The sequence below is a fragment of the Arachis ipaensis genome, chromosome B8, assembly GCF_059453495.1.
Source record: "Arachis ipaensis isolate K30076 ecotype BB chromosome B8, ASM5945349v1, whole genome shotgun sequence".
Classification (NCBI taxonomy): Eukaryota; Viridiplantae; Streptophyta; class Magnoliopsida; order Fabales; family Fabaceae; genus Arachis; species Arachis ipaensis.
The window spans coordinates 116052444-116065047 of record NC_142443.1 but is presented as its reverse complement, the minus strand read 5'-3'; the positions used below and the strand labels follow the sequence as shown (position 1 = coordinate 116065047).

Here is a 12604-nt window from a genome sequence, read left to right as displayed (position 1 = left end):
CCAATTTACATGGAAGAAGCATCTCAATTCCTGCCATTGGAGCAAACAATTTTGAGCTGAAACCTCAATTAGTTTCTCTGATGCAACATAATTGCAAGTTTTATGGACTTCCATCTGAAGATCCTTTTCAGTTCTTAACTGAATTCTTGCAGATCTGTGATACTGTTAAGACCAATGGGGTTGATCCCGAGGTCTACAGGCTTATGCTTTTCCCGTTTGCTGTAAGAGACAGAGCTAGAATATGGTTGGACTCTCAACCTAAAGATAGCCTAAACTCTTGGGATAAGCTGGTCACGGCTTTCTTAGCCAAGTTCTTTCTTCCTTAAAAGCTTAGTAAGCTTAGAGTGGATGTTCAAACCTTCAGACAGAAAGAAGGAGAATCCTTTTATGAAGCTTGGGAGAGATACAAGGAACTGACCAAAAAGTGTCCTTCTGACATGCTTTCAGAATGGACCATCCTGGATATATTCTATGATGGTCTGTCTGAATTATCAAAGATGTCATTGGACCATTCTGCAGGTGGATCCATTCACCTAAAGAAAATGCCTGCAGAAGCTCAAGAACTCATTGACATGGTTGCTAATAACCAGTTCATGTACACTTCTGAAAGGAATCCTGTGAGTAATGGGACGCCTCAGAGGAAGGGAGTTCTTGAAATTGATACTCTGAATGCCATATTGGCTCAGAACAAAATATTGACTCAAGAAGTCAATGTGATTTCTCAGAGTTTGAATGGATTGAAGGAATCATCCAACAGTACTAAAGAGGCCTCTTCTGAAGAAGAAGCTTATGATCCTGAGAACCCTACAATAGCAGAGGTAAATTACATGGGTGAACCCTATGGAAACACCTATAATCCCTCATGGAGAAATCATCCAAATTTCTCATGGAAGGATCAACAAAAGTCTCAACAAGGCTTTAATAATGGTGGAAGAAACATGTTTAATAATAGTAAACCTTTTCCATCATCCACTCAGCAACAGACAGAGAATTCTGAGCAGAATCCATCTAGCTTGGCAAATATAGTCTTTGATCTATCTAAGGCCACTTTGAATTTCATGAATGAAACAAGATCCTCCATTAGAAATTTGGAGGCACAAGTGGGCCAGCTGAGTAAAAGAGTCACTGAAATCCCTCCTAGTACTCTCCCAAGCAATACAGAAGAGAATCCAAAGAGAGAGTGCAAGGCCATAGATTTAACCATCATGGCCGAACCTACAAGGGAGGGAGAGGACGTGAATCCCAGTGAGGAAGACCTCCTGGGACGCTCAGTAATCAATAAGGAGTTCCTCAATGAGGACCTAAAGAAATCTGAGGCTCACCTAGAGACCATAGAGATTCCCTTAAACCTTCTTCTGCCCTTCATGAGCTCTGATGAGTACTCTTCTTCTGAAGAGAATGAAGACATTACTAAAGAGCAAGTTGCCACATACATTGGTGCAATCATGAAGCTGAATGCCAAATTATTTGGTAATGAGACTTGGGAAGATGAACCTCCCTTGCTCACCAATGAATTGAATGCATTGGATAGGCAGAAATTACCTCAAAAGAAATAGGATCCTGGTAAATTCCTAATTCCCTGTAACATAGGCACCATGAACTTTGAGAAAGCTCTGTGTGACCTTGGGTCAGGAATAAACTTAATTCCACTCTCTGTAATGGAAAAACTTGGGATCTTTGAGGTGCAAGCTGCTAGAATCTCATTAGAGATGGCAGACAACTCATGAAAACAAGCTTATGGACTAGTAGAGGACGTGTTAATAAAGGTTGAAGGCCTTTACATCCCTGCTGATTTTATAATCCTAGACACTGGGAAGGATGAGGATGAATCCATCATCCTTGGAAGACCCTTCCTAACCACAGCAAGAGCTGTGATTGATGCGGACAGAGGAGAATTGATCCTTCAACTGAATGAGGACAACCTTGTGTTTAAAACTCAAGGATCTCCTTCTGTAACCATGGAGAGGAAGCATGAAAAGCTTCTCTCATTGCAGAGTCAATCAAAGCCCCCACATTCAAACTCTAAGTTTGGTGTTGGGAAGCCACAACCAAACTCTAAGTTTGGTGTTGAACCCTCATATTCAAACTCTAAGTTTAGTGTTGGGAGGTTCTAACCTTGCTCTGATTATCTATGAGGCTCCATGAAAGCTCACTGTCAAGCTATTGACATTAAAGAAGCGCTTGTTGGGAGGCAACCCAATGTTATTTAATCATACCTATTTTATTTTCTTTTTGTTATTTCGTGTTTTATTAGGTTGATGATCATGTGGAGTCACAAAAACTACTGAAAAATCAAAAACAAAATGAAAAAAATAGCATTAAAAATAGCACACCCTGGAGGAGAGCAGTCTGGCATTTAAACGCCAGAAACAAGCATCTGTCTGGCGTTTAACGCCAGAAACAGGCACCAAGCTGGCGTTTAACGCCAGAAACAAGCATCTACTTGATGTTAAACGCCAGAAACAAGCTACATTTGGGCGTTTAACGCCAGAAACAAGTAGCAGTCTGGCGTTAAACGCCAGGATTGCACAGCAAGGGCGTTTTACACGCCTAATTGGGGCAGGGATGTTAAGTCCTTGACCCCACTTGATCTGTGGACCCCACAGGATCCCCTCAGGATCTGTGGACCCCACAAGATCTCCACCTACCTTCTTCTCTCCTCTTCACACCTTTTCATAACCCTCTTCCCCAAATACCCTTCACCAATCACCTCCAATTCCCCTCCAAAACCATCATACACCCATCTACACCCACCCACTAAAATTCAAACCATCACTCCTCCCTTTTTACACATCATAACCACCTTAAACCCCCAGTGGCCGAACCATTCACACACCTCCATCTCCTCTATTTTCTTCTTCTTCTACTACTTCCTTTCTTCCTTTGCTTGGGAACGAGCAAACCTTCTAAGTTTGGTGTGGTAAAAGCATTGCTTTTTGTTTTTCCATAACCATTTATGGCACCTAAGGCCAGAGACATCCTCATTAAAGAGGACAAGACCATCACTAAGAAAAGGATGGAGCAAATAAGAGATCATGGACCTCAACAAGAGCATGAGGAAATTCCCCACCATGAAATCCCCGAGATGCCTCAAGGGATGCACCTTCCTCCACAAAACTATTGGGAGCAAATCAACACTTCCCTAGGAGAATTAAGTTCCAACATGGGACAACTAAGGGTGGAACACCAAGAGCCCTCCATCATCCTTCATGAGATTAGAGAAGATCAAAGAGCTATGAGGGAGGAGCAACAAAGACAAGGAAGAGACATAGAGGAGCTCAAGAGCACCATTGGTTCTTCAAGGAGAGGAAGACGCCACCCTCACTAAGGTGGACTCATTCCTTAATCTCCTTGTCTATTTATTTTCTGTTTTTCAGTTTTTGAGCCTTATGTGTTATTTATGTTTGTGCCTTTACTACATGATCATTAGTGTCTAAGTGTCTATGCCTTAAAGTTATGAATATGAATCCATCACCTCTCTTGAATGAAAAATGTTTTAATTACAAAAGAACAAGAAGTACATGGTTTCGAATTCATCCTTGAAACTGGTTTAATTATTTTGATGTGGTGACAATACTTTTTGTTTTCTGAATGAATGCTTGAACAATGCATATGTCTTTTGAAGTTGATGTTTATGAATGTTAAATATGTTGGCTCTTGAAGAATAAGGAAAAAGGAGAAATATTATTTGATAATCTGAAAAATCATAAAAATGATTCTTGAAGCAAGAAAAAGCAGTGAATACAAAAGCTTGCAGAAAAAAGAAAGAAAATAGCAAAAAAAAATTAGAAAAAGAAAAAGCAAGCAGAAAAAGCCAAAAGCTCTTTAAACCAAAAGGCAAGAGCAAAAAGCCAATAGCCCTTAAAACCAAAAGGCAAGGGTAAATAAAAAGGATCCAAAGCTTTGAGCATCAGTGGATAGGAGGGCCTAAAGGAATAAAATCCTGGCCTAAGCGGCTAAACCAAGCTGTCCCTAACCATGTTCTTGTGGCGTGAAGGTATCAAGTGGAAACTTGAGACTGAGCGGTTAAAGTCAAGGTCTAAAGCAAAAAAAGAGGGTGCTTAAGAACCCTGGATACCTCTAATTGGGGACTTTAGCAAAGCTGAGTCACAATCTGAAAAGGTTCACCCAGTTATGCGTCTGTGGCATTTATGTATCCGGTGATAATACTGGAAAACAAAGTGCTTAGGGCCACGGCCAAGACTCATAAAGTAGCTGTGTTCAAGAATCAACATACTGAACTAGGAGAATCAATAACACTATCTGAACTCTGAGTTCCTATAGATGCCAATCATTCTGAACTTCAATGGATAAAGTGAGATGCCAAAACTATTCAAGAGGCAAAAAGCTACAAGTCCCGCTCATCTGATTGGAGCTAAGTTTCATTGATATTTTGGAATTTATAGTATATTCTCTTCTTTTTATCCTATTTGATTTTCAGTTGCTTGGGGACAAGCAACAATTTAAGTTTGGTGTTGTGATGAGCGGATAATTTATACGCTTTTTGGCATTGTTTTTAGTATGTTTTTAGTATGATTTAATTAATTTTCATTGTATTTTTATTAGTTTTTAAATAAAAATCACATTTCTGGACTTTACTATGAGTTTGTATGTTTTTCTGTGATTTCAGGTAATTCTGGCTGAAATTGAGGGACTTGAGCAAAAATCTGATTCAGGCTGAAAAAGGACTGCAGATACTGTTGGATTCTGACCTCTCTACACTCAAAATGGCTTATCTGGAGCTACAGAACTCTAAATTGCACACTCTCAATTGCGTTGGAAAGTAGACATCCAGGGCTTTCCAGCAATATATAATAGTCCATACTTTGTCCGAGTTTAGACGACATAAACTGTCGTTCAACGCTAGTTCCATGCTGCATTCTGGAGTTAAACGCCAGAAACAGGTTGCAAAGTGGAGTTAAACGCCAGAAACAGGTTACAAACTGGCGTTCAACTCCAAGAGAAGCCTCTACACGTGTAAAGCTCAATACTCAGCCCAACCACACACCAAGTGGGCCCCAGAAGTGGATTTCTGCATCATTTACTCAATTCTACAAATCCTAGTAACTAGTTTAGTATAAATAGGACTTTTTACTATTATGTTTATATCTTTTGGATCATCTTTGATTAGTTTTATGCTATCTTAGACTTTTGTGAGGGCTGGCTATTCGGCCATGCCTGAACATTTATCACTTGTGTATTTTCAACGGTAGAGTTTCTACACACCATAGATTAAGGTGTGGAGCTCTGTTGTTCCTCAAAGATTAATGCAAAGTACTACTGTTTTTCTATTCAATTCAACTTATTCCGCTTCTAAGATATTCATTCGCACTTCAATATGATGGATGTGATGATCGTGACAGTCATCATCATTCTCAACTTATGAGCGCGTGCCTGACAACCACTTCCGTTCTACCTTAGATTGAATGGATATCTCTTGGATATCTAATACAGGGGACCGAGTCCGAGTTATTAGTGTCTTCGTGGTATAAGTTAGAACCCATGGACGGCCATTCTTGAGAATCCGGAATGTCTAAACCTTGTCTGTGGTATTCCGAGTAGGATTCAGGGATTGAATGACTTGTGACGAGCTTCAAACTCGCGAGTGCTGGGCGTAGTGACAAACACAAAAGCATCAATGGATCCTATTCCAGTATGATCGAGAACCGACAGATGATTATCCATGCAGTGACAGCGCATTGGACCATTTTCACTGAGAGGACAGGTGGCCATTGACAACGGTGATGCCTAACATACAACTTGCCATGGAAAGGAGTAGGAAGGATTGGATGAAGACAGCAGGAAAGTAGAGGTTCAGAGGGACGAAAGCATCTCTATACGCTTATCTGAAATTCTCACCAATGAATTACATAAGTACCACTATCCTATTTTATATTTTATTTATCTTTTACTTATCAATTCATAAAATCAGTTGAATCCGCCTGACTGAGATTTACAAGGTGACCATAGCTTGCTTCAAGCTGACAATCTCCGTGGGATCGACCCTTACTCACGTAAGGTTTATTACTTGGACGACCCAGTGCACTTGCTGGTTAGTTGTACGAAGTTGTGAAACAGAATTAAGAACATAAACGTGCGTATTGAGTTTTTAGCGCCGTTACCAAGGAAGGAATGATCACGATTTCGCACACCAGCTTGTAAAATAGCATTGCCTCTAGCCTGAAATGAAAGAACAACTCCATTAAGATAAAAACAACTATAAAATACTACACAAAATGAACCACCAAAAAATAACCTACCTCCTTTGCAATTCTGTGCTGCAAATCACTTTTTGCAATCTCAAGCCTTTGAATAGCAAGCCTACACAAATAAAAATAATTCCATGTTTATTTTCAAGAGCAAACGAAGGGAAAAAATATTAAAGCCGAAGCATTATACATAAGACTGATGATCCCAAAGCAGTACTTCCTTGGAAGAGATGCCAACAATCAAAAGACTAAAAATAGGGAAAACAAAGCAAGCAATTTATTTTGGTGTAAGAAACTTTAAACTGAGACTACACAGCCGTGATTCCATAACACATTAATCTTTAAGAATATACTACTACATGAGTCTTGCAACACTTTAACTGAGCAGAAGTAAAAGCCTTGAGTTGTAGACTATCAGATAATAAATAACTATTAACAAGAATTTGTAGCTGAAGGAATGCAAATGGACCTCCACTATCTAATAATGCATTTAATCTTATCATAAAGATGGAATATATGTGAAGGAATAGTGATCACAATCAACTAAACAGATGCTATTTCATATATTCTTCCCCGGTGGATATTACTCTAAGACAAAAACAGAATCATAAGGTTTAAAGAACAAAACAAAAAAGGGGTTAACAAAGAAAGAAAGTGGTACCTATGTGACGTTAAGATGAGTAAGTTCAGTGTAGAATGAGTCAAACTTAAAGCTGATATCAAACTCTGAATTTTGAAATTCTGTGTTTTGTTTCTGGTAACTGTCTCAAGAACAAAAATCAAATATAGAAATACACTGATTCCAAACTTGAACCACTCTCACGAGCCAAGAAAGGATAAAAGAAAACGTAGCTGAGTCACTGGAGAAAAAGTGAAGAATCAATCCAATTTGCAAAAAGAAGAAAAGGAAAGTGCCACTCGGATTTCCACTCCAAGTACAAGAGAAACGTGATCTAACACTTTAAAACTTGCACACACACTTGTCTTTTAAAATATGTGAAAAAGCGTCATCATCCAAAAGAATTCTTGTACGAATTATCATCATCACCATAATCATGTTAAATCATGAAATCCTTGAAACTCAATTGCAACAAAGAACAAACTCCAAGCCTTAAACCGGGAGATACAACCAAATATAGAACACACAGAAGCAATTTCTAAGAAGCAAATTAACAAAAACATAGAATGCAACCAGTGCATTATTACTAAATGTTTGTGAATCAAACTCACGCCGCCATTGATTTGTCCTATGGATCATTCCTGCAATCATTGAAGTAATTAGAACAAGAGGATGTGAATTTAGTTACAGATCTAGATGTGAGAAGTTAGAATGCAAACTGAGAAATCGATTGAGGAGGAGAAGGCACGTTAATGCATGAGGAGAAGCTAGCAGAGCAGAAGCTCAAAAGGAGGAGAAGCTCACAGATCTAGAGAAAATCTTGACAGAGAAGGAGAAGCTCGAAGGAGGAGAACGCGCCGCCGGAGGAGAACATCGCCGTAGGAGAACATCGCTGGAGTGATAGTCACTGAAGGAGATAAGGAGAGTGTTTCGGTTCACAACACAGAATCTCAATGGAGAGGAGATCCTAGTCGGAGGAGAACACCGCTAAGAAGATCTGTGCTGGAGCAGATCATCGCCGGAGCAGATAACAATGACAAGTCATTTTCGTCCTTCCTCTAATAAAATGCCTGAGGCGTTTTTGTTTTGGTGTGTAATTTTAGGGTTGAATAAGAGCTTTGGACTATTTTAAACAATGGGCACCGACAATGGCGGTTTAAAACCGCCAAAATCTCTCAAAACTGCCATTTTATGCAAATTAATTATGGCAATAACATAAAATGCCATAATATCCGAATATTACGTCACTTCTTTAATGCCGCCGTAATATAAATGCCATTTTAAACCCTTTTTTTGTAGTGATTCAACCACTTCAATGGTAATTAATTAAGATCAATTGTGTAATTCACGATTAGCCTAGGTCATATTTTTAAGTCAAACAACTAAACTACTCTAATGATAAATTACACATTTTATCTAACACATAGTGGATATCATAAAATATAAACTTGCAATTAATGAAAAATAAAGATAAGATCACCAAATATGAAAATAACATAAAACCAATATCAAGAAAGATAAATTCAATATACCCAAGAGAAATTCATTCATTAAACTCAAATTAAAATTCAAAGTATCAAGTATTCAAAACATGAAATAAAAAGAGTATAAACAAGAAATTGTAAATCAAAAGGGAGCTTGAAAAGGATGTAACTAAAAGCTTGAATCTTGCAAGAACTAACAAAAATTAAAATAAAATCCAATCTAAACCTAAACCCTAATCTTAACAAGAAAGGAGAGCTTTTCTCTTTCTAAAACTAACCTTAAAATATACAATCCTAATACTAACTCTCCCTACTATTTCCCTTTGATTTTCTTTCTTTTATTCTTGAAGGCCCAAAATCATGACTCTACGTGTAGTTTTAGTAAGATATGTTTAATTTTGTTTGCGTAGACAAAAATACTCATGTATGCGAAATTCTTATTTATGTTTTTATATAGACATATGTATATCATTTTGAAACTCTGGATATTAGATTTCTAATGTCATTCAATTAGATTTATCTTTAGTATTTTAGGAGTTATCCAAATTAGTATACTCAATTTTGAATATCTCATTTGGACATTTGTAACATAAATTATGATTTAATTAGTGCAAAGAGATCATAATTTGATAGTATTAGAAACACTTTTGACAATAATTTAAGTTGTGAATTTGATAGCATCACAATAAGCCCAATTATTGATGAGGCCGCAATTGAGAAAATTAGGCCAACTCATGAAAGTGAACTAGTGCACACAGCAGAGTCCAATCCAATGAGAACTAGAAAAGCCCTGACTTGGATGAAAGATTTTGTTAGCAAGTGAGAAATAGGGTGCAAAACAGAGGATTATTTCTCAAGGCTGAGTTGGAGAATTAGTTAGAGGAGTTTTATAGAGAAGAATAATCAATTCTGTTAGAGAGGAATGTATTGTGATATGTACTCTCGAGGTACTTCAGGAGTTCATCCCTAACTCGAAAAGGGAATTATCTTTGACACTCTCTCTTCCATCTATTTCCATTTTCATTAAGTAATAACAATAATCTATACGCTTTTCTTCTACAACTTAATTGTTACATTTTCATATTATTCTGCATTTTCTTCTATCATTTGGTGTTTTCGTTGAGAGGAAGCATGGCTTCCGATGAACTCTAGCAGCAGGAAATCGCCACTCTACAATAGAATCACGTGGAAGTTGCAAGTCACGTCTCCATGACAGCATCGTGTATGGACGGACTGGAGGACTTAGTGAGAGAAATCCAAAGCATGCTGTCTGAAGCACTAAAACTGAAGCAAGTAACACCGATCAATGATGAAGGCTCTTCACATCCTCAACATCAGTAGTAATTCTACCAACTTAGAGGTACAAAAGTTGATTTATCCATTTTTTGATGGTGATAGTAATGTGGATGAATGGTTTTTTAAAGTAAAAGAGTATTTTGAATGGTTTGTGGTACCTAAGGAGATGAGACTAAGAATGATTTTCTTCCATTTGTCTGGAACTGCTTATGCCTGATGTCGTTGGGGGGTCAATAATAACATTGCATATACTTGGGAGTCTTTTTTTGGATGCATTACTTGTCAGGTTTGGACGGAACCAGCACTATGACCCCAAAGCCGCCCTCAAAGAGTTGAAGCAAACCAGTAACGTAGCAGAATATCAAGGACAGTTTGAAGATCTTACCAATCAGGTTATTGGACTCAGTGAGGACTGGGTGGTGTCATTATTCATTGCTGGCCTTCAAGAGTGATGAGCGGATATTTTATACGCCTTTTGACATCATTTTCATATAGTTTTTAGTAGTTTTTGTTTAGTTTTTATTAAGTTTTTATAGGTTTTAGTGTTAAATCCACATTTTTGGATTTTACTATGAGTTTTTATATTTTTGGACAATTTCAGGTAATTTCTGACTGAAATTGAGGAGCTAGAGCAGAAGTCTGATTTAGAGACAAAGAAAGCACTGCAAATGCTGTCCAAATCTGACCTGCCTGCATTTGGAAGAGTTTTTCTGGAGCTACAGAAGTCCAAATGGAGCGTACTCAATGGATATGGAAAGCTGACTTTCAGAGCTTTCCATCAATATATAATAGTTCATACTTTGCTTCGGATTAGAAGGCCCAAAACTGGCATTCAATGCCAGCCGTCTGACTAGTTATGGCGTCCAGCGCCAGAAAGGGATTCCAAGTTGGAGTCCAACGCCAAAAAAGGTGCCAGGACTGGAGTTCAACGCCCAAGGAAGCCTAAGCACATGGATTTCATCAAAGCTCAGCCCAAATACTCACAAAGTGGGTCCCAGAGGTGGATTTTAGCACTAGATAGACTGTTTTACCCTTACTAGTCACTAGTTTAGTATTTAAAGTGTATTTTACATAATCATTCAACATATCATACACCATACACATTTTTACCATTGTTTTCATATCAGTATGAGTTTCTAAACCTCCTAGGTTGAGGAGAGAAGCCCTGCTGAGTCCTATGAATTAATAAAAGTATTACTGTTTCTCTCCGATCCGTGTTTGATTAATTCTAAGATGTATATTCGTACTTCATCGTGCTGAATAGGATGATCTAACCAATTAGCTCTGTTCATCACATTAAGACGAATGTGCCTGACAAACACCTGCATCTACTTGGGTCATAATGCATCTTTCACCAGACAAGGATGACCAACAGCTTGAATATACATCTCTCAGACGGCTAATCCATGACTTCATTGGAGACTTCTCGAGATATCAGTTCAGCCGATTTCTGGGGAGATTAGAGTCTCTGTGGTAGAGGCTAGAACCCAAAGATACAAAATTCTATGATCCAGAAGATTCGACCTTGTCTGTGGCGTTTTGAGTAGGATCATGAAGGAGAATGGACTGTACGCGCTTCACCCTCAAGTAGAGATGAATCCACACTAAACCTGGGGTTCAGATTCGGAGGAGTATTGGCAGCTGCTCAAACCAGTGTCAATCACATACAGTCTGCGATTGAAGAAATCACTCACAAGCAAGGAGAGCAGTAGTACCAGAGTTAATTCAGAAAGATAAAGCAACTCCCACTCTCAACTCTATTCATATTCCTATCCTTTAACTTTATTACAATTCGGTATTCCTTTCACAATCAACAACCTTCTTATTCCGCCTGACTAAGACCTGCAAGATAACCATAACTTGCTTCAAGCCACAATTATCGTGGGATCGACCCTGACTCGCTTAGGTATTACTTAGATGACCAGTGCACTTGCTGGTACTGCTGTACGGAAGTGTGAGGTTTGCGTACATGCAACCAAAGAGTACCTAAAATGCGAATTATTGTTAGCTAAACCGACATCGTATATTCATGCCGTTTCATTAGCAAAGATATATGAGCAAAAGTATGCAGCCAATTCAAATCTAAAATCTATCAGTCACGCTGCACCAAACCTATCTAAACTAGCCCCAATAATCGCCCCTGAATCGATACTCGACAAACAAGCCATCCAACCTTAGTCCCATTTCTTTCTCCCACACATAGCCAAACACTAATACTAGAAACCCCACATCAAACCCCCCCCCCCTTTTAAGAAATTGTCAGCAGCTGAAATTAAGATGAAGAGAGACAAGGGTCTCTGTTACTATTGTGAGAAAAAGTGGTCACCAGGACATAAATGTAAAACTTCTTGTTACTTGTTGATTGGAGAGGAAGAAATTCATGAGATCCTAAAGGAACCCGAGCCTGAATTTATTCAACCTCTGGGTGCTGAGGTGCCGATTGTAGTGGATGCTGTGTAACCAAAAATTAGTTTGAATGCCATGGTAGGTCAATACCAACCCACCACCTTTCGCGTGAAGGGCACGTACAATGGGCAGCTGGTTATGGTGTTGATTAACGGGGAAGTTCCCATAATTTTGTGAAGGCAAGTGTGGCGGAGAGACTCCACTTTCCGATTCAGTAGACCACGCCACTTCAGGTACTTGTAGGCAATAGAGATGTGATTGGTTGCAAGGCGTACTGTGAGAATATTCCCTTGGTAATGCAGGGGTACCAATTCTCCATTAACACTTTTGTGTTGGATCTTCAAGGGGATGATGTAGTTCTCGGAGTTCAGTGGTTGATGTGCCTCGGCTATGTTACCACACATTATGGATTGCTTACTATGGAATTTGTAGTGAATGATGTTGCGATAAAGCTACAGGGGAACAGTTGCTTCAAGCTGACATTAAGAGTAACAAAATGTTTCAAAAGATGCTCTCATCGGAGGTTGTCACCACTCTCTACCATCTTATGGTGGTGACAGAGGACGAGGAGGGAGACACTCTGGTGCAGC

At 38.8% G+C, this 12604-nt stretch overlaps 1 non-coding gene across 1 annotated transcript; it reads right to left on the bottom strand.

Annotated features, from left to right (window-relative positions):
• Window positions 1–335: 335 nt before the first annotated feature.
• Window positions 336–443, bottom strand: LOC148549348 (small nucleolar RNA R71). The gene has a single exon (XR_015898787.1). It is a non-coding gene; the product is annotated as a small nucleolar RNA R71 (small nucleolar RNA).
• Between the last annotated feature and the right edge of the window lie 12161 nt (window positions 444–12604).